The sequence below is a fragment of the Callorhinus ursinus genome, unplaced genomic scaffold, assembly GCF_003265705.2.
Source record: "Callorhinus ursinus isolate GAN/ISIS: 27379988/994484 unplaced genomic scaffold, GSC_fseal_2.0 scaffold11, whole genome shotgun sequence".
Classification (NCBI taxonomy): Eukaryota; Metazoa; Chordata; class Mammalia; order Carnivora; family Otariidae; genus Callorhinus; species Callorhinus ursinus.
Genome location: NW_027397073.1, coordinates 59,107,966 through 59,129,822, shown reverse-complemented (window position 1 = coordinate 59,129,822; position 21,857 = coordinate 59,107,966). Strand labels below are relative to the sequence as shown.

The 21,857-nt window shown below is 45.0% G+C and overlaps 1 long non-coding RNA gene across 2 annotated transcripts in view; it reads right to left on the bottom strand.

The window, feature by feature from the left end:
* Positions 1-21,352, bottom strand: part of LOC112835206 (uncharacterized) — a 34,154-nt gene extending 12,802 nt beyond the window's left edge. The window contains exons 1-3 of one of the 2 annotated variants that reach the window (XR_003211140.2): positions 20,503-21,352; positions 9,977-10,037; positions 4,577-4,857 (exon numbers count right to left, since the gene is read on the bottom strand). This is a non-coding gene — a long non-coding RNA (uncharacterized lncRNA). The remainder of the gene's footprint in view (positions 1-4,576; positions 4,858-9,976; positions 10,038-20,502) is intronic. The other variant, XR_012380084.1, reaches the window with a different exon arrangement.
* Between the last annotated feature and the right edge of the window lie 505 nt (positions 21,353-21,857).

Here is a 21,857-nt window from a genome sequence, read left to right as displayed (position 1 = left end):
ACACGGAGCGGGGTGCTCGCCACAGCAGGGCCCGGGATGCTCTGTCCCCAGATCCTTGACTCTTAACCAAAGAGTCCCAAGGAAGGACATGAGCCAATTCGTCTCAGGCTGGTTCTTTAGCTGTTCCTTCAATTATGTGAGTCCTCTATATCCTCTCAATAAACACACTTTTTGCTGAAGTTAGCCACAACCGGTTTCTGTAGCTCACCACCAAAAAAACTATAATTATCCTGTCTTTGATAATTGCCCTGGCCACCTCACAGATTGTTCTGAGAATCAAATGAACCATGGGTGTGAAAGCATTTTACTCACCATAAAGGTCTGTATGGATATTGGCATTTTGACTCTGTGGGGTCAAACTCTCCATGCGTACACACTGGGTGGCACAGGTCCTGGAAGCTGGTAAGTTTCCATCACATTGACCGAGTGGAATGTGGGATCAGTCATGCCAAGGAATCTCCCCTCAGGACAAGATCAGCAGACACGATGCACTGCTCCCACCCAGTATGGTATTGGTGAAAATCCCCCAGGTGCACCTGGCCACCTGAGCATTGGTACACTCAGAGGCAAGTCGTTGCTGCCGGAGTTGAGTGTTGAGCAGCACGAAGTGGACCCTCTGTGGCCCACAGACCTGCCGTACTCACTGGGCTTAGTGGATCCATTCTCATTATGTAGCTGAACCTTGTTTCGGTCTCCCCAGCATTACAATTTCCAGCTAATGAGTCAGGTGCAATAGTATATCTTAGAATAGCATACAGGCAAGTTTCAGAGCCTCTTCCTTCCGGACAAGGAAGTGTTATTCCCTAATGAATGGTCACTTACGTATGAACTCAAGTCAATTTAACATGGACCCAGGCCCTCCACAGGCCGAGAAGTCACAAATGCTGCATTCATGGAAAGCTACATACAGCACAAAATAGCTAGAATACCAGGTGAGTGTCATAAGAAAAATACAAAACAAAACCGGGAAAGACTTTATGCAGGAGGGGACATTTCATGTTGACCCAGAGGACCAGAGCAATCCCAGCTGTACCAGGATTTGATTTTTCATTCATCAGATCAGTCACCATTTCTGTGTACTAACACGTTGGAGCCGTGGATATTCTTGCAGACGGGATCAGAGAGAGAACCTGGGTCTGCACTGGTCAAGTGCACACCCCATTTCTGGAAAGGATCACCTGAATAAAGAGCTTCTATGGATGCTCCAATCCTGGGCTCATCCTCAGATCCAAAATCCCCTTTAATTTCCTCCTTAACCCAGAGTTCAAGGCCATGTGGCTAGGACAAAACATTTTTTTTAACTCTGCTCTTTCAGATTCCATCCTGGAAATACTGGAAGTGAGCGCCGAAGCGCTCTCAGCTCGCTGCCATGCCGGGCCCCAGTCCCAGGAGCCCCTTGTGCTGACAAAATCACCAGTTGTGGTTTCCAACCACATTTGTGCAAACCGTCATTTTCCCTTCTCAGATTGCTAGGTTCTGTTCTCACACACATGCCAAGCTTATGAAGTTGTGCAAAGCTCAGGAAGTGAATTCCTCTGTAGGAAAGTGATTTATGTTACGGCTGTAGGCCCACACACTGTCAGAATAAATCTAGTTCAATGTTTCCCAGGTTCTTCTTCACCATTTATCTCTCCCATGTTTCCTCTCCCTGCCATGTCCAATCCACCCCAACACATGCACATGCACGCACGAGGCCCACCGCCCCTTAGCTTCGTTGTCCTGTAGAAGGACCGTGAGAAGAGCTGCCTCTGGGACCCCAGCCCCATTTCCACGGTCCCCCTCACTGGCTGGCCAAACCCAGGGCCAGCCTGGAAAGCCCCAGTTCAAAATGTCAGCCCCGAAAGTGACTCCACAGTGAGAGTTTTCAGATGGATGTGGTCCATGAGCTGGTAGCTAGGCCAAGCCAGCTGAAGTCGGCAGAACCTTTCTGGAAGTCTCTGTTCTGTCCAAATGGGATCACTAGTGAGCAAGAAAGGCAGCTAAGAAGCAAGCACGACGTGTTGCTTTCAGATGGCAGAAGCAGACCCAGGTCTCTCGTGGGCATTCCAAGAGCTGCCAAGAGCCACAGTGCCATACATAGTAAAGCGAGACCCGCTGTCCATCATGGAGGGGGAGCTGTGCCTTTGACATTAGGGTAAGTGCTGGATCAGCGTGAAGAACGGTTATCTGATTCAATCTTCCATTTCCCCCCACTAGGCAATTCTGCCTCCCTGTTTTAAACAGGATGGGGAAAGGTAAACAGCTATTCCCCTGTCCCTTCTTTTTCTTGTAGCCTTAAGAAAACACCACCTTCGGAGATGTCCTTAAATTGTCTGCCCTGGTCCCTGCCAGGGCACCAGCACTGACCCTCCATTTCTCTTGCAAGAAGCAAAGGCAGGAGCATTTGCCTACAGGGTTTAAATGGCCTGCGTTCTGGCCCCAGATCAGAAACTTGGAATGACTGGGTTTTTAATTCTATCCTGGTCGTTAGATTTCTTGGAGACTACTTGGATTTCTCTCCACGGTGTCAGCCAAGAAGGAAGTATGGCCACCCTGTTCTCCCCAAGTCAGTTCAGATGCTCTCCCCGTCTCTGGCTTTGGATGGTAAAGTCAAAGGAGGGAAATGTACTGAATCCTGTTAGTACCGATTGTTTGATGTCCAACAAAGCCTATGAGTAAGTAATCATCTGCTCCCAGCAAGTCAGCCCCTCCTCAGGAGTAAAGTGGACAGAGTGAAGGAGGCAGGAGGAGATGCCACACTCCTTGGCAGGCAGGTCGGCCGCAGGCTCATCAAGACTGCAGGGGTATATCAGGAGTCAAATCAGGGCATAGGCTCTGAGGCAGAGGGAGAGCTGAAATCCCACTACGGCTGGTCCAAGCAGCTCCTTAGAATGATGCAGGACCTTGATTCCCCTCGGCCCACCTATCAAATTTCACTTAAACTTAAAAAATACAGATTTGTCCATTTGAAAATCATAGAATCTCGTGGTTAGACAGACTTCTTTCTCATGCTTACCAATGGGGGGGGATTATGCAGTACTCCCATAACAGGGGCCTCACCATTACCCAAAACTCGGTCCCCCTGAAGAGTTCTGCTGGTGGGGTCCCTCACATGGAGGTAGTGCCCCTTGGTGTCCTGGCCTGGCCACATGGGGACAGTCCCCAAACAGTCCACTGGCCCTTCAGCTCTCTCCACCGAGATACGTGCCCCCCACACTTCCCCCATTTCCCACATGGCATGGTTGGGGTGCCCACGTGGATCTGGTTCTCCTCCTTTCAGCATGCCCCCTTCCAATATGCCCCCTTCAAGGAGAGGTGCCCCTCGCAGAACCCAGACGTCTGCCACGGGTGGTTCGACAAGGCCAGAACCAGACGATCGCACCTCTCCTTCTAAATCTATACTTTTATTAACACAGTGAGGCTCATATTCTTGGCAGGCACAACACACCCATACTGAATATTAACTTTATTCTCAACCAACCTTTAGCCTGCTTTATCCCCATTCCTGCTAAATCCCGTCACCCACCCTAGACTTCTGCAAATCATTTTCTGGACCTAGGAGCTGGGCCTTTTGTTTGCCGGGTATTTTCATTTAAAAGTAGACGGCTAAACCACAAATCACCCAGGGCACACCCATCCACAGCCTTTTAATGTTGCCTCAGAACCAACAACAAAAAATCCAGCAGGGGGACAAGAACCATCAAACTGAATGAAGACCAGACCGCATTTCACTTAGACAATTACCGGCCTATTAATTTTAGTCAATTATTAATTCAAGCCCCTTAGTATCCAGGCAGCTTGAAAGAATGAAGGCATCTACCAAAGCAACTTGCTCGGGTGACAATGGCAGTGGAGCCACCACCCTCCAGGGCTCGGTGAGGCTGGTGGGGAGCCCCCAAATCAGCAAGCGATCTCCCGCACAGACCGGCGCGTCCACAGACTCACCCGCCATGAGCGGGCGCGCCCACTGGCTTCTGCCATCAAAAGGGACCAGCACCATCACTGAGTTCTCCCGCTGCAGGGGTTAAGGGCAGGCTTCCCCTTCATTTCTGATTTCAGGCCTCTAAATTGCACTGGTAGGAAGGGAGGAAGAAGAATGAAGCGGGAGACAAAGAAGGAAGAGAAAAGAAGAGGGAGAGGCTAGTCACCAATAGGAGTCCGGCACTTCTTCAAAAAATGGACAGAAATACACAAGCTCTGACATTTTGTAGGAAAGCAAGCTTGTAAGGGGGTAAAAGGATATCCACTGACCCCTGCCCGGCTTGGGAGAAGGAAAAAGTCTCCCCTTCCCCAACGCACTGGCAGAGGACATCCTAGGACATCCAAGCCACCAGGCAGCGGCCAGACGGCCCTGAACACAGAAGGTCAGACAGGAGGGTCATGGGCAGATGCTCTGCGTGCAGTGAGCGTGAGCAGCGGCCCTCGCTGGAACACGTGCTGGCTCTCGTTCACCATCAGGGTGAACCAGAGTTCTCGTCTGCTAACCAGGCTTAGACATTGATCACCAAAGATCGTTCTTCCTGATGAGCCTCTTTCCTCCTCCTGGGTTCATAAATCACTTTTAATGACCAGCCCACAAGTCCTCCTTTGGACTCACTTCTTTTACGTGGCTTTTGGTTAAAAGGAAAGCCGAGCGCACTTCAGAGCGCAGTTTGAGTTTTTCCCTTAACATTTCCATGACTTTGTCGTTGTTATTCCTCTGATGTGGGGGCCGGGTTGGCCAGAGGCACCAACTCCACTCACACACAGCTGACAATATCAGCACATCTCCGTGACACAGCAGGCTTTTAGACGGTGATGTTTCATATTTTACTGCAGTTGCCTTTGGAAATGCTCAAAGCAACGACATCTGTTTCCTTTCATTGGGATCGTTATGTTCTTCCAACCAAAAAAGGAGAGGATAGAGTTCATTAATTCAGCATAGTCATAATTACAATGTCCACATAAATTTTGTTGGGTTTAGGGATTTTAAATACTGAAGCATCCACCACCCTTGTCCCCTCCCTCTCTCTTAGTTAAGAAGTGAAGGTGACAATAAAACCGGTAAGCCTCAGGGCAAGACTCCAGAGGTCTTGCAACCACAAAGACTCACCACAGGCTTCGGAGGGGAAGGTGACATTCCCGGTCTGCCCCTGGAGCCCGGCAAAGACCCTGGGAATGCACAGGGAGGCGATCACTCTGCGTGCGGTTGGTCAAATCGCCATGGACAGAGGAGGATTTAGACGGCCCCACATTTTATTCCTTGAAGAAGGTAAAAGTCTGCCACAGATAAGCAGGGGCAGGAGATGGGAGTGGAAGGAGTCGGGGCCAAGACATGAAAATCCACATGCATTAAGACGTTTGGACTTCTTCCTAAATGCGTGGAATCCACTGGAAGTTTTCAACAGAGGAGTGACTTGATAACGTGCATTTTTAAAAGATCGCTCTAGATGCAGTTTGGAGAACAGATGGAAAAATAGCAATACTTAACATAGAGCCACCCAGAAGGCAGACACCATGACCTGTGTGAGAGCTGAAGGTGGCCCGGATGTGGGGGCCACCGTGGGTGAGGGGAGACAGGCACAAACTCAAGAAGTATTTGGGACATAGAATTCATACAGTGTGGTGATTGATTGGATGGTGGGGAGTCAAGAAAGATGTAGAAGTTAAGGGTGAGTCCCGGGGCTCTGGCTCGAGCCACTGGGTGGACAATGGTCCCCCTCACTTGAGACAGGAAGCAGTCAAGGAGGCGTGGGTTATGGATGAAGAATAAAGGGCTCCATTTTGGACATGCTGAGTTTGAGGTATCCATACACACCCTCGTGGAAATGAGCACTGGGGTGGATTGTGCACACCAGGAGCTCAGCACCAACAACTACACTAGACATTTAGATCTGAGTTGTCGGAGGACACTGGTAACTCTTCAAACCATGGGAGGAGACAATCAATCTGCGGAGCATGTTGGACAGGAAGAGAGGAGAAACCAGGACATAACCCAAAAAAAGCTCAACATAAAGGGGAGAGCTAAGGAAGGCAGCTGCCAAGGAGACTGATGGGAGGAAAAACCAGAAGAGGGTCCCCCGTGTCATAAAAGCTGAGGAAGTGTTTCAGGAAAGGCGGAGATGACCAGCGTGTCATCGGTTCCATAGCCACAAGATGGTCATTGGTGGCCTTGCTGAGAGCTATGCTGGTGACAACAGAATCTGGAATGAATGAGAGGCCAGGAGAGCCAACGAGCTCTCAAGAAGTTTGGCCATAAAGAGAAGGAGCCAGCAGCTGCAGGGGGCGGTGTAAGAATGTAGGTCAGGAGGTAGTTTTGTTGAACTTATAAAGGAGACCTGAGCATGTGTGAATGCCGGCAGGAAGGAGCCCGTAGTAGGAGCTGGAAGACATAGGTGGGGAGGAATCATCCATCACAGGGAGAAGTCCCTGTGGGGATGAGAGGGGAGAGGAGCTGCCCCACCTCCACAGCAGCAGGCCCTGAGGAGAACAGGAGAAGAAGGAAGATTATTGATTTGGTAGCAGAAAGTTCTCTCCTGCAGTTTCTGTTTCTTCTGGGAATGAGAAGGGAGGAAGGGGGATCAGAAATTCGGGAACAGTTAGAGATGTTAACATAACTGAAAGGGGGCAATTCCTATAGCCCCCGGCCAGGGTGGAAGAAGGTGGGCCTCATGGCCTCCGGCCTGCAGTGTTCTGAGAGCCAGACCCTGGTTACGCTCCCTTACAGACTTGGTACACTTCATTCATCCCATCATCTACTCTCTAGTGACACATACGTATGAGGGTCCTACTGAGAACCAGACCAATTCAGAGCCACCAGGCAAGCAGTAATGACTGCATAAAGCAGTGCAGCGCCATGGCATGGCCTCCCACCAAACCGCCCCAGATTCCCTTCAGCTGTATGCTCGGCTTTCCCCTGAGCATCTCCAGGGTTGTCCTTCAGTAAGAAACTCAAAACCTTTTTTTTTTAATATGCTTAGTTGGGCTTTGATTATGTATTTCTCCAAACAGATCAGATTGGTGGATATTCCAGATTTTGAAGAAGCTGAAGAACAATGGGCTGATTGGCTTTTTATTTCATAAGCTTTCAGAATCTTTGTGGAATTCGAGGTCTGTGAATTTAGCAGACCCGAAATGAGGCTGACCTTATGGTGACCTCCCAGCTCACCTTCCCCGGAGCTGAGTGAACGCTTTAGAATGAATGACCTTCTGTTTGCATGGGTCAAGTCACCTTGCAGGGCAGCCTCCTCCGCACAGTACCCTGGAATGGATTCCATTCTGAAGGAAAAGACATGACCTTGAAGTGAAATGAAGCAGCTGACTGAAATGAGTCCTGAAATGTAAGTAACCCAGCAAGCTCAGGTGGGCTGGGACAGCTGTGTCAGCTCAGGGAGGACGGACATGGTGGATTTGTTGGGAACTGGCTCAGAACATCACCACAGAGAGATATGTAACCACCAACGATCTCATGCTTGTATCATTAAGCCAAGCTACAAACCACCCTGTGCCTCAGTTTCCTCATTTGTCAAATCAGGATTAAAAAAACAGAATACCTACCCCATGGTGTTGTTGTACAGATTAAATGAGTTACTATTTCCATGAAATGTTTAGAATAGTGCATGGTACTTCGTATGCTAAATAAGTAGTATTCTTTTTTTTTTCCGTCACAAAAAGAAAGTTGGCCAAAGAGACAGGGGATGGTGACATGGAGGAACTACCCTCGCTTCTCCACTTGGAGGGTGACTTATGGGGATTGGAAGAAGTGACCAACCACCTCGTTCACTCGCGTCAGGAACTCCATGTCAGGGCCCATGTTGCTGCCTTTCCAAACCCCAACACTGTCCTCCACCCCAAGCAGACAGCTCAGGGGGCCTCCAGCACTTCAGTGCGAGTTTTTCTGACAGAAAAGCTGAGGTAACAGGTGTGCCCTAGACACTTGGGAAGAGATTACTGAAATCAAGGGGAAGTGGTATAAAGGTGACTTTCCAAACCAAAATGGGGGAAAGCAGTTGAAAAGACAACACAGGAAGCCTGAAATCAAGGCTACTCCCCAAGTCGAAGGTCTGTAAGTCCCCTCCTCCCCCCGCCCCGGGGAAGAGTCCCCGGTCAGCTCTGCCTCACTCTCCCCAGAGGGGAGGCCAATGCTCCCCCTCACCCCACAACTGCTCTGGCTTCAAAAGGCCTGTAAATTAATTCAGGGTGTTACAAAATCACAAACTCCCATTTAAAAGCCATGTTTAAGAAATACAGAGAAACCTCAGAGAAACCTCACAATGAGTGCGCAGACGTGGGAAGGCCCCGGACTGACTGCCAGGGACAATTTCCCCTTTTCACCCTCCTGTGCCTCCAACCCTGACTGCAATCTGTTTCCTAACTGCCTGGGGACAGTTGGTGGGTCGGGTTGCATTTCCTTGACCAGCCTACCAAGGGTCATTGGCTACAGTATTTTGATTGATATTTTGAACCTTCAAAGAGAACAAGACGCTCTGTGGTGTTTGCGCATTCTCTGATCGCAGCGTTTAGAAATCTGTTCTGCGTTTCTGGCACGTCAGACCCTGACTATTGTGCTGAGATGCAATAGCAAGAGACCCATAAAGGAAGCCATTTTATATTACTACACATATCTGAGGTGAGGGCAAAAGGGCAAATCAGGCTCTCATCGAATTAAATCAGCAGCCAGAATCTGGGGCAGGCAGGAAGAGAGCGTTGTTGACGAGACAAGCGCTCTGCAGGGTGGGAGCACCGGGGTCCGGGGAGGGCTGGGTCTCTACTCCTACTGCAGGTTCCAGACTCGCTTCCTGCCAATTAGGAGGACAAGAAAGTTTCTAAGAAGTAATTTCTTCAGAATTGTGATGAGCTTTCACCTTGACTATTCTCAACAACTTACATGCAGAAAAAACCACATTGATGGGTAGGTGTTGTGGGGACGCTGTTACTTATCGTGGGCGAGTGGGTTTCAAGACCACACACTTCAAAGCAGCCCTGTCCCTGGGGAATAGAGCCCAGGGTCGTCTCCCCCCGGGGAGGTTAAGGCCCCTCTGTGGCCAAGGCCAGGGAATGAGGCGAGGAAAGCAGATTGGCCACGGGAGGAGGCCAAGTCACGCCTGGCAAAAGGTGGCGAAGGAAGGAGCCGGCGTGCTTTTCATGCCCGGGAACGGTGTCCACGAGAACAAAAGTCCTGTGTTTGCACTCCAGGGTTTTGTTTGCTCGGAGACAAAACCCAAGTGGCCCCTGGCAATGTGTCTGTCTGCGCTCCTGCAGCTCTAAATGCCCTGCACACTCAGAGACAAACAGTGGGCACCCGGGTTGTAAAGATCGGGAATGGGGGTGAAAGGCGGGGGGTTTCCTCCCTGTGTTTAATAAGCTGTATGGTATATAAAAAGTGGCAGAAATAACACAACAGTAGCTTGATGTCATTAACTAAGTCAACAAAATGACAGTGGCAGTAGTCTAGACAATTCTAGACAGAACATTCCCATGCTGGCATCCTTCTGATAGAAAACACGCTTGGCCAAAACGCGAGCCAGCCCCGTGTGGTGGAGGGAGCTCGCGTCGGGCTCCTAGGGGCGCTGGCTTGTCCCTAAAGTCACTCCTCGGGCAGGGCTCCAGCCTGGTGGTGACACGACACACACCTGGCCATCAGCACAGCGCCCACATCTCACTGGCCCACCTCATCCCAGTTCCGGGGGCGGGGGGGCTGAGTTCCTAAAGAGCAAACTCAGGAGATAAATCTTGTCGAAGAAATGGAGCCACGAGTCTGTAGTTAGAGCCCGAGGTGATGAAGAAGGTCCACTGAAATCCTGCTGGGCTCACAAGTGGCAGGGTACCCTGGCGCAGGCACAGGACTGGAGGGGAGAAGACCTGGCCAGGCCTCGGGCTGCTCTTAACAAAGTGGGGGTGGCAGTGATGGGAGGCAGCTTGGCTCCCGTGGCCTTGGCCACAGGTGATGACACGAGGGGAAGGCACAGACACTGGAAACGAGCACAGCACACGGAAGGAGCTCCGTTTTCTTACCCACCTGCACACAAGTCCTCATCTGCTTGTTCTGCCCAAGTACAGGTTTTGTAAGAAAAAGGAACCTGAGACAAGCCATGAGTTTTGGGATCATTATAAGTGTATTTTATAATTTCTGTAAATAATTATAGATATAAATATAGTTATTATTTATATGTGATGTATCAATATACATCTAATTTTATAAATAAAATCAATAAATAAAAATGCATTATAAATTATAAAATGTTTTATAAAATATAAACTTTACAATGCATATAGTTGTATGTGAATATAAATAATATAATCATATATTATATATAACATAAATTATATATTATAATAAATATATTTTATACATTTGTAAATATATAGTCACATGTTATAATATAGAACATTATATAAAGTCATGGTTATATTATATAATTTAATTATTTATTAATTTATTATGATTTAATTATATGATTATAATTTAATTATGTATTTATATAATTATATATTATATAATATATATTTGATTACACATTATATTGATTATATAATTTAATGACATTAAATTATGGAGGAACTACCCTCGCTTCTCCACTTGGAGGGTGACTTATGGGGATTGGAAGAAGTGACCAACCACCTCGTTCACTCGCGTCAGGAACTCCATGTCAGGGCCCATGTTGGTGGGCCTGGAGTATATTATAAATATAAATGGACATATCTAACATAATTCATACACACACACCCTGCACAAATATTTGTGTCAGGCAATGTGCTGAGCACTCACACTCCCCATGATGTATCATTATCCCCAATATACAGATGAGAAAACCGAGGCAGGAGATTCAGAAACTTGCTCCAAATCACCCCGACTCTTTGCTGAGCCGCTTGCAGTGGAATGGCAGAGACAGGCCTTGGTGGCAGCCCTCGCTGCCCCAGCTCCTGAGCTGCCCACGACAGGTTTGACTGTGAGTGGGGAGTGATCCTCCCCTAGTCCCATCCCGAGGTCCCACAACACTCCCACAGCCTCTTCCCTGGTCCTCCCACTCCACAGTGGGTGGGATTGTTGCCCTCTGTTGACAGGAGTTGGTTTTGCACACTCACCACAGTATGCCCTCTGAGGGACCCCGAATCCCCATTGTGAACAACTTGTACCAAACTGTCTCCCACCTCCTTGCGCTTCCCCAGGCTAACCGCCCTGCCGCCAATGCCCTCGCTCCTTCCTTCCCCTACCCACTGCTCCCTTCAGGCCAGGCTCAATCTCCCCCTTCCGTGAAGCCTTACGAAGTAGCAATGGCCCCCACAGACCTTCCTTCCAGAACCCCTGCTGTCCTCAGCCCAGCCTTGCACAGCTTGGTTCCCCCTGACAACTATGCTCTCCCTGAAGATTCACTTTGCTGCTCTCAGACAGTCCTTTCCTTGAAGGCCATGACTGCATCATATACAATTGCTGTTGTCTCAGGCTCTCAACCTGGTTTAGACAAAGCTCAGCAGATTACGTTGACTTGATTTAATTGATTGTCGGGCTTTAATTAAGCCGCAGTACCACCATAAAAAATGAAAAACTGTGGCATTTTGATAAATGACACCAAGAAGGCTGCTTATTTGGGACCTCAGAAGTTTCATAAACTTCAACATATGCTTCTTTTGTAGGGAAAAAACCTAATTAGTTTTCTTGTAAAAGCATCTGGGTGTACATTCAGGGGGCTTCTCAGGGGAGCACTGGCAGGCCTAAGAAGAGGTGGGCTCGTGTACCAGCATCATTTAGCCAGTGACAGCAGTGAACCGAGCCTCCGGGACAGGAGCAGGTGCACTGCCTTGACGTCCCACCGCGCATGTCCCTTCCACAGCTCCAGGAGCGCAGGACCAGCATGCTTCCGTATTTGTGCTCCAGTCGTTTATAACAGTTGAGCTCCTAAGACTATGCAGCCGGTCATGGCCTAGAAAACCATGCCATAGAGGGCAGCTTGAACTCTCAATTTCCTTGCTCTCTCAATATTAATTAAACAGAGTCCTTTATGCTTATTTGAAATACTAGAGCAACAAAAGCAAAAATAAACACAGCAAAGTAAACCGTCAAGAAAATGAAAGGGCAAGCTACAGAAGAGAAGAAAGTATTTGCAAATCATGTATGTGATAAGGGGCCAATATCTAAAATCTAAAATCTGTAATCTAAAATATATAAGGAGGGGCACCTGGGTGGCTCAGTAGGTTGAGAGTCCAAGTCTTGGTTTCAGCTCAGGCCGTGATCTCACGGTGGAGGGATCGAGCCCCGCGTGGGGTTCTGAGCTTAGTGCCGAGTCTGCTTCAGATTCTGTCTCCCTCTCCCTCCCCCTCTGTCCCTCCTCCCACTAGTGCTCTCTCTCTCTCTAAAATTGATAAATAGATAAAATCTTAAAAAATAAAATAAAATCTATAAGGAACTCATACAACTCAAGAGAAAAAAAATCAATTAAAAGTAGACAGTTTCCCAAAGAAGACATACAGATGGCCAACAGGTACATGAAAAAGTACTCATCATCACCCATCATCAGGGAAATGCAAATCAACATCACAATGACATATCACCTCGCACCGGGAAGAATGGAGGGCATCTCCCGTCATGGCTCTGCCCTGATCAGCTGTGTGAAATTGGGAAAGTCATTCAACCCCTTCCAATCATCTGACCACTAGGAAACCAGAGTGCCTAACTCACAGATTGCTGCAAGGATTAAATGTGAAAATTCATGTAAAGGCCTTAGATAAATTCCAGATAAAGACCCAGATGTGAACAAAATCTTTAGAAAAAAACAGAATAATATTTTTACACCTTAGAATAATGAGACGATTTCTTAAACAAAACTCACAAGGAAAAAAATGATAAATCTGACATCATCAAACTTTAAAATGTTTGTCAAAAGACAAAGTCCAGTCTGAGGGGGAAAAAATGACAACACTTATTAAGAGATGAAGTATTTGTATGTATTGAAAACATAGAGAAACTCTGTCCAAGGAAAACATCAACTCAGTAGAAAAATTCCATATGTATATGAAAAAGTTCTCAACCTCATAATAATCAGAATTATTCAAATGAAAACAATGAGCTACTGTTCTACACCCTCCGATGGACAAAAACCCTAAGTCTGCCCTGCATCACAGCTCTGAGGACCCACCATGGCCTCCTCAAGCTCATCGGAGAAAAGTCCATGGGGCCAGCAGATGTGCTCACCAGACCCTAGGCCCCCACCTTGGGGTGACCAGAGCCCTACCCTACCCAAAGAAGTCTGCCTCTAGGGCCTGCACAGGGCTCTTCCCTGGGACTGTCCTCCTGCAAAGGGACCACACATCCCTAGGCCTCACGTACCCTAGGGGTGTGGGCAGGCATGCAAGGCCTTTGGCAGTACAGGATGGAGCTGGGGGCTGGAGAAGGGGATAGGAAGAGGCCAAGGACACCCTCAATCCTCCATGCTGTCACGTCATAACAAAGAACGCCAAGGAGTCTGAAAATTCTAAGTTCAAACCTCGTTCTCCAAGTCAATATGAAGCCATATCCATCAGAGGAAGAATAGATGTTCAAGTTTTACTTAGATGCTTAATATCTTAACTCCTACCTTTTAAATAGGTAGATCTTTAGTATATGGGGATGTGTACTCTTGCCCTGGGCAGGCCTGATCTGACAGTAGTAGCAAGCACTGGCAAGAATGTAGACAAATGGGAACATAGTTAGACTGCTGTCAGGCATGGATGTTCTTGGAAAATAATCCAGCAATACCTAGTTCCTACCCTAACACCACCAAAAAACAGCTTATATTTCCTAGAAAATCTCTTGCAAAGATGATGCATTGCAAGTCACCTAGAATTACTGAGTGTCGGGCTCTGGGTTAAGTGCTTTATAAACTGCACATTTAATCTTTCTAGCAACCCAGTGAAGTAATTATTAATGGAGACTTATTTTAAAGATGAGAAAACAGAGGTTTACAGAGGCTGGGCATGTTGTTCATGTTCACACAGAAAGTGCTAGATTTGACCCCAAGCCCACTGACCCCAAGACTTTGCCCTCACCCACTGTGCTGTCAGAATGGAAGAATCACTATGGAAAGATACAGAAATGAGCATAAGCATAAACATCTAAGAATGAAAGAAAATCAAGACTGCCTCACACAGAAAATTTCCATTGAAGAATAAAATTGTACAGATGGTGGTTGCGTGACTATGGAGAGCTTTTGAAAGCAGAGAGTGAAACTGGGATTTAATATCATAGAAAGAATGAGTGGCAATTTTCATGAAGGGAGTGACACATGGAAGCATTAAGTTAAATATGATATTAATTTTTAAATTAATTAAAATATTAATTTTTCAACAAATGCTTACTGAATTGAATTATATGCTGAGAGCTGAATTCAACATGCTTTATCCATGAAAAAAAAATTGCACAACTTTAAATCTCTAACGTTTTAACGTTTTGAATTTTAAAAATTTGAACTTGCCATGAAAAAGTAGTGACAGAAGTGTGAGAATTTCTGTCTTCTAGTTTAGGAGAACTGGCTGCAACTACATCACCACCCACTGTCATCGACCACACTACCTCCACCGATCCTCACTCACACCCCTCTCTGCTAGGTACCCCTGCCACCGGCAAGACTTCCCGAGAGGTGAGAGGTGAACAGTTTTCCCTCTGGAAGACTTACCAGGGCTGGGTCTTGAACTGCCCACTTGCACGAAGATTTAGCAATTCTATGGCCCTGGGGAAATCAAATACCAGCATCTCTTGCACTATCTACCTTCTCAGGCACCCTAGCCTAGAGCATATTCTTACAGCTGCTCCATACAATTCCTTACCTTGTTTCACTACTAAAGTCACCCAATCCAGGGGGGAACACAGCACTATAACTGACTGATGAGTAGTACTTGCACTATGAGGGCTTTGTAGTAAAGCATGATTTCTGCCATCCGTGTGTAAAAATATATATGGCATCTTTATGGTTTCATTTCTTTTGTTGTTTTGGTGAGGTCTTTTTGTTTATAATTTTAAAACCTTTTATTTTTTCTTATTAGTGAACAACACATCATCAATACATTAGTAACACCTAAAACTACAAGGAAAAAAGAAAAATTCACTTAGAAGTCCACTATCCTGGGGCACCTGGGTGGCTCAGTCGTTAAGCGTCTGCCCTCAGCTCAGGTCATGATCCCAGGGTCCTAGGATCGAGCCCCGCATCGGGCTCCCTGCTCGGCAGGAAGCCTGCTTCTCCCTCTCCCACTCCCCCTGCTTATGTTCCCTCTCTCTCTCCCTGTCAAATAAATAAAATCTTAAAAAAAAAAAAGGTCCACTATCCTGAGAGAAACATCATTAACAATTTGGCAATCATTTCTTCATACAAACCTTTATGCATACATGTATGCACACCTATAACCACACACATGTAACTTTACCTAATTGGATTATATCCTACATAATGGTGTATGAAGGAAATCCTTTTTATATATCTCTGGATTTTGTTCGTTTATTGGGTTTTTTGTGTGTTTTGTTTTGTTTGTCTTGTTTTTGTTCTTTTTCCCTCCTCCCTCCTTCCCATACCTGACACCGTAATTTTTGTTGATTTATAATGCATTCTAATATATGGTCATTTGAAAAAACTGACATTCTTACGATACTAAATCTTTCCATTATGGGATATCTTTCCATTTGTTCATATTCTGTTCTTGTTCATACAAATACTGTATCTTTCTTGTTAAATTTACTCTTAATCATTTTATTGTGTAATTTTTACCATTATTATGAATACCTCCCATTTCATTGTGATGTAAGGATTTTGCTATTGGGGATACATACACACACACACACACACACACACACATACATACATGTATACATATACATATATGACATATGATATATGTGATATATATGATAAAGTAATTGACTTTTCTATGTTATCTTATTCATTCATCTTACCAAATTGTCTTATAAATCCCAATCATTTTTACTAGGGTTCCTTAGATTTGCTGGGTTTATTATTACATTAACAGCAAAAAAAAAGAAAAATTCTTATTTTCCAGTATGTACACCAATTATTTTAATTTCACATTATATTGTATTAACTACACCCTCTAAAGTAGTATTCTTGAGTGGCAATGGTGGACAATCCTGCTTGTTCCTATTTGTAATTGAAATGGTTTAGGATTTTATTGTTTAGAATTTTATTTATAAGATATAAGTAGGCAAAAGTATTAGTCAAGATATCAGCAAACTATGATCCATGGGCCAAATTTGCCAACCATTTTTAAAAAGTTTTACTGAAACACAGCCATGCTTTTTCATTTGTGTATTACCTATGGTTGCTTTTTTGTTCAACAGAAGTGTGGAATAGTTGTGACAGAAACCATATGACCTGTATTATCTAAAATATTTACTCTCTGGTCCATTGCAGGAAAAGTTTTCCAACAACCTCAGTCAAGAGAGGTTATGCTTTGGTAGCAACAACTCCAAAGTCCCAGTAGGTTAACACATTTATTTCTCATTCCCATAAAGCCAGTTGTGGGTTTGGACAACCTCCAGGCATTCTGTTCTCTATGAACTGGCAAAAAGTAGGCTGTTTCAATCCTATTGTTCTCCCATTATAATGCAAAGCCTCTTGCATCACCACAGTGGAAGAAGAGAGCACAGTGTTGTCACACCCACCCTCCCAAGATAGAGCACAGTCTATAAACCAAAAGTAATCGTATGACTCCACTGAGTGAGCTGCAAGGAGACTGGGAACTAGAGCCTTCTATATGCCTGGAAGGAGACAGAAACCAGATATTGGTATGCATTATGAGTATCTACCAAATAGACGTTATTACATTTCAGTAATTTCTTTCCATTTCTATTAAAAAGTTTTTATTTGGTTGTTAAAATTTCAACATCTATTGATATGTTCTCTGAGTTTTCTCCATAGGAAACATAATGTAATAAATTTTGCTCATAAACTTTCTCTGAGGGAATCATTCATGTGTTGTTGCAATGAAATCTATTTAGTCAGAGTTCATTATTTTTTGACAAAGCTGAATTTTATATGTTAATATTTTTGCAGCTATATTCACAAGTGAGATTAAGTGGTTAATCTTTTATTTTCCCCTTTTGTACTATCTTTATCATATTTTATGTTAGGGCAGATCTCAATCCTGGTACTCATTAGAATCATTCAGGGAGCAGTTGCAAAATATTGATGTCCAAACCCAACTCCAGACCAACTGAGTCATAATCTGTGAGCGTGGAGTCCAAATAGCAGTAGTTTTTAAAACTCTCTGGTGATTCTAACTATGCAGAATGCACTAGGATTATATTGATTTGTATCCTCTTTGTAAGATGATAAAATCATTCTAGGGTTCAAATATTTAACCTTTTTTTATATACAATGTCTAGCATTAAACTTAAAACAACCAAACGTCCTAGAAAACAAGAAAACCAAAAAAAAAAAAAAAAGGGGGGGGGAATTTACCCTTTGGACTCCAGGTAATTGAGGCATAAGTCACAGAATTTAAAATAGTTATCCTTAATATGTGCCAGGAGATAAAAGAAAAAATTTTGAATTTTGTCAAAGAACTAGAAATTGCTTTAAAAAGGAAATACTAGAACTGAAAAATGCAGCCATCAAAATCAAAAACTCAGTATGTAGGTTCAACCACAGACTGACATAGCTGAAGAGAGAAATGGTAATGTAGAAGGCAGATCAGAGGAAAATATCCAAAAATAAAGCACAGGAAAACAAAAGAAGTAAAACACTAAAGAGAGGATAAAATATATAGGATGTACAATAAGAAGTTTAACATACAAATAAATGAAACTCATTAGGGGAGAAGGAAGAATTTGGGTACAGGCATATTTGAAGAGATAATTTCCAAACCTTCCAAAACAGATTAAAAAATATTAAGTCACAAAGTCAAGAAGTCTTTCAAACCCCAAACAGAATAAACAAACAACAGCAACAACCAAAAACACCCATCCCTCACCACATCACCATAAAACTGCTAAAAACCAAAGACAATGAGAAGGCCTTAGAGAAGTCTGAGGTATGGATAAATAGATAAATTCCCTTAAAGAGGCAATAAATAAACTGATGGCTGATTTCTTCTTACAGAAACAGTAGAAACTAAAGACAATGAAATGATATTTTTAAAGAACTGAAAGAAAATCACTATACACTTGGTAGCATATACTGAGCAAAAATATCCTTCAAGAACATAGGTGAAATAATGACATTTTCAGATAAATTTTTTAAAAGAAAAGGCTGTAGCAAAGGCAGGTAAGAAGCATCAGACTGATGAGGAACACTTTTCAACAACAACAACATCATGCAATGAGCAACAGACTCTGCTGGTGGGCAATTGCGTTTTCCAGTTTCTGTCACCTGCTTTCTGTCTGGAAGCAGAATGGATATCCTTGGCCAGTTGAGAGGGGTGGGGAGGATAACAGGAGAGAAGACCCACAGAGGAAGAGCCTGGGCTTCCTAAAAATATGGGGGCATGGCAGCAGAAGTGTTTTAATAGGAAAAATAAAGGAAGTATATTTGTATTCGTGGATTGTCATATATAAATTAGAAATACAGAAAATTTGGCCACAAGTCAGTTAAATAAATTAGCATTATTCTCCTCATGTACATGAAATCCAGGAGTAGGCCAATTGGCATTACTTCAGCAGCTCAAATGTCAGGGCTGACAGTCCTGTGATCCTCTCAGTCTTTGTATCATGGTCTCAAGATGACTCCTAGAGGTAAAGCCAACTAAAGTCACGTTTTATTCTGGAGGAAAAGGGAAAATAATAAAAGGAAAAAGTAGTGGAAGCCAAAATAAGGAAGTTAAACAACCCAGAAATTCCCAGCAGTCTTCCACTTACTTCTGATTATTCAGAACAGTATCACATAGCTCTCCACCCAACTATGAAAGAGGCCAAGAAATGTCATTTTTTAGCAGGGTTCTGTCAGTGAAACAGACAGAGAGAATGGATATTGGGTAGGCAAGTGGTAATGTGGCCACTCCAGCAAGACTAATTACACATGAAATCCATTATCCTAACTTTGTAAAAATTAATTGTAATGCCTTTTTGGATTTCCAAAATACCTTTATTCTGACAAGTAAACATCTTCTTAAAAGTTACATTTTATTCTCTAAAAGTCTGTACAGTGAGGTTTTTTTTTTTTTTTGGTTTGTTTGTTTGATCTGCACAGATGCTTCCAGGCTGAATTTGTGACACATTGTTTGGACACCACAAAGATTGCTTTATTCTTTATGGTCCATAAAAAATGTTCTCTTAGAAGTCAAAGAACTTTATTAGAAATGGTATGTTAAGGAATAAACATAAAACTATTCTCCAAAAGTTAAAATCAGATTTTTTGAATTGAAAATGACCTGAGGCTTCATTCCTTTCCATTGAGGTAGGTCAAGGAAATGCATTTCTTCATTCTTAGGATAAACTATCTAATGATGCTAATGAACTCTACCTAGCCCCTCTCTCCCCTACACAACCTAATGAGAAGCAGACATTCCCAATGGCACCTCAGCCCTTGCCCTTGCTCTCTAATGCACACAGCCTTCAGCAGAACAACCACTTCTAGAGAATGCTGGTAATCCCCTTCTTCCTAGTAAACCATGCCAGGAGAAGGGAAAGAGGCCACTTTAATTACAGGAGGGAAACACCATCCTTCTCCTCCAGATGCTGGCCATAGGACCAGCTTTCCTTACCCAGAGACTTTCCAGCCTCTGTCCACCTTCCCAGGCATTATAGGGTGTGAGAACCCTTCTCTTTGAGAACAGATAACCAGTCTCCAATCCCAGTTCAGCCTCTGTGTAGGTTAAGCATCTGACAATTAATTTTTGATTATTAAGGCACCCACTTCAAAGACATCCATCTCAAATAAACACATCACCAGCTACACAACTAGATGAAGGCCTAGGCTGTCCCACCCATGAAGTTCCCCTTTCCAGAAGCCCTGGGAAACGTAGAAAACTGACCTAGAAAACTGACTGGTCACTTGAGTGACCCCACTTTCTCCTTCCAGTGCTTAAATTCCTGTTCTTCTTACATTTTAAATTTGCCAATAAGTAGTAAACCCAAGTAACCTTAAGCATCCCTTCCTTGACCCCAGCAAAGCCAGAACTTCAGCTCTACACTCTCTCCTTCTCTCTCTGAACCACGACCTTATTGTATGGCCCCAGGTGTACCATGTACCTTCCAGGACTTGTGATAATAAAATTTGTTTTATCCAAGTTCCCTGATGGTTGTTGCTTAGGTGCATCTTGAACACAGAGCCGGTCCGGCCATAATATTGGCTCTGGTTGAGGAAATGTCTATAGGATCTCACCACAAGTAGTACTGGCCCAAGCGAGGGCCTTAGGCATTCCTAGCCAATAGCATTACTATGGATAGGCTGAGACCAACACAAAACATTGTGCCATAGAGATATTTATAGCAATTCTCAAAGTCTCCATTTAAATAGCCTCCTTTAAAGCATGTTCCTCTGTAGATTCCATATTTACTGCCCTGGAACAAGAAAAGGCAAGTATTTGGCCCGTTATCAGGACAAAAGGCCTGGAAAACAGGCTTACCGAGTTCCGGCAGAGAGCGAGGTGAGAAGCGCAGCGCGGCAGTCTGTCCCGGGGCCCTCCAGGCCCCCCAGCCTCAGGCCGGCAGGTGCCTTGGGAGGCCCGGGGACAAGTCACGGGCTCTGACCCGCAGAGACCCAGCGCCCTCGCCACAGCTGTCCACCGGCCAGGCGCAGACTGTGAAGCAGCCGCCAGGCTCTCCCCACCCCCACTCCCACCCCCACCTTGGCGCCGATGGCGGCGGCCTCTCGGAGCCCAGATCTCGCCGGCTGCCCACTCCCCTAGCCCAACTGTGTGGGCCCTGCACGCAGCCCTCGCCCAGCCAGCGGGCACGCGGCGCCTTTGGACGTTGGGTGTGGCGGGGCAAGAAGAATGGCGGCCACTCGAATGCCACGGACGGCCGTTGGGGCCTCCGAGGGCCTGAGAAGGCGGATCTGCATGGACGCAAGCTCAACCATCCTTGGGCCTTGGAGCCCCACAGATCGGCTCTGGGATGACCTATCCGTCCCCATTGGATGAAACCTCACCTTCTACGGAGAACAGTGGACAGAGGCCCAAACGGGCCCGGAAGATGGAGTTGGTGTAGTGTATTCCTGGTTATCAAAATACTCAAAGTTTGGGGACTTTGAAATGATAAATATTCATGGTGATAAAAAAGCATGATACATAACTGTACGATCTTAATTACATTAAAATGCTTACTTATGTAGATACACACATGGGACCTAGAAGTCAGACTGTAAACTGCTTGTGATTATGGATGACTTTGTTCTTTGCTTCTTGTGTTGTCCAGTTTCCTTTTATGCACATGTTAACTTTTAAAAAATAATTTTTTAAAAACCTAAAAAAAAAAAAAAAAGAAAGAAAGAAAACAGGCTTACCTACTGGAAGTGTATTACAATTTTCTTTAGTTTATAAAGGACTAAGGTTGGAGAACTCAAATCAAGTCTCATCATTATGACTAGACTAGGAGTTGGGGGTGGAAAAGAGGACACAAGTTCAGACTACACCTCAGAGCACAGGGCTCGGCAGTGAGGGAACAGAAGGCCAATGGGCTCTGAGACCCTCTGAAAGGCTACTTGAGAGACCCAGGACAACTTGGGATAGCCCAACAGTCAGAGAGCAGGGCCTTCTCAGATCATGGGAGCTGTGGTTCTGGCTGGAGCAGCATCTGTAGATGGTGGGCAGATTCTCTAGAGGAAAAAATGTGCAGAGCTGGGGAGAAGCCTAGTGTGCAGGTTCTCCATGAAGGCGCAGACTGGGCCTGCCTACAGGTAACCAATACAGAGCAGCAGCTCCACCAAGGCCCCACCTATCAAGGCCCCAAAGTTCCCCAGGAACCAGGAACCCCTTACCCC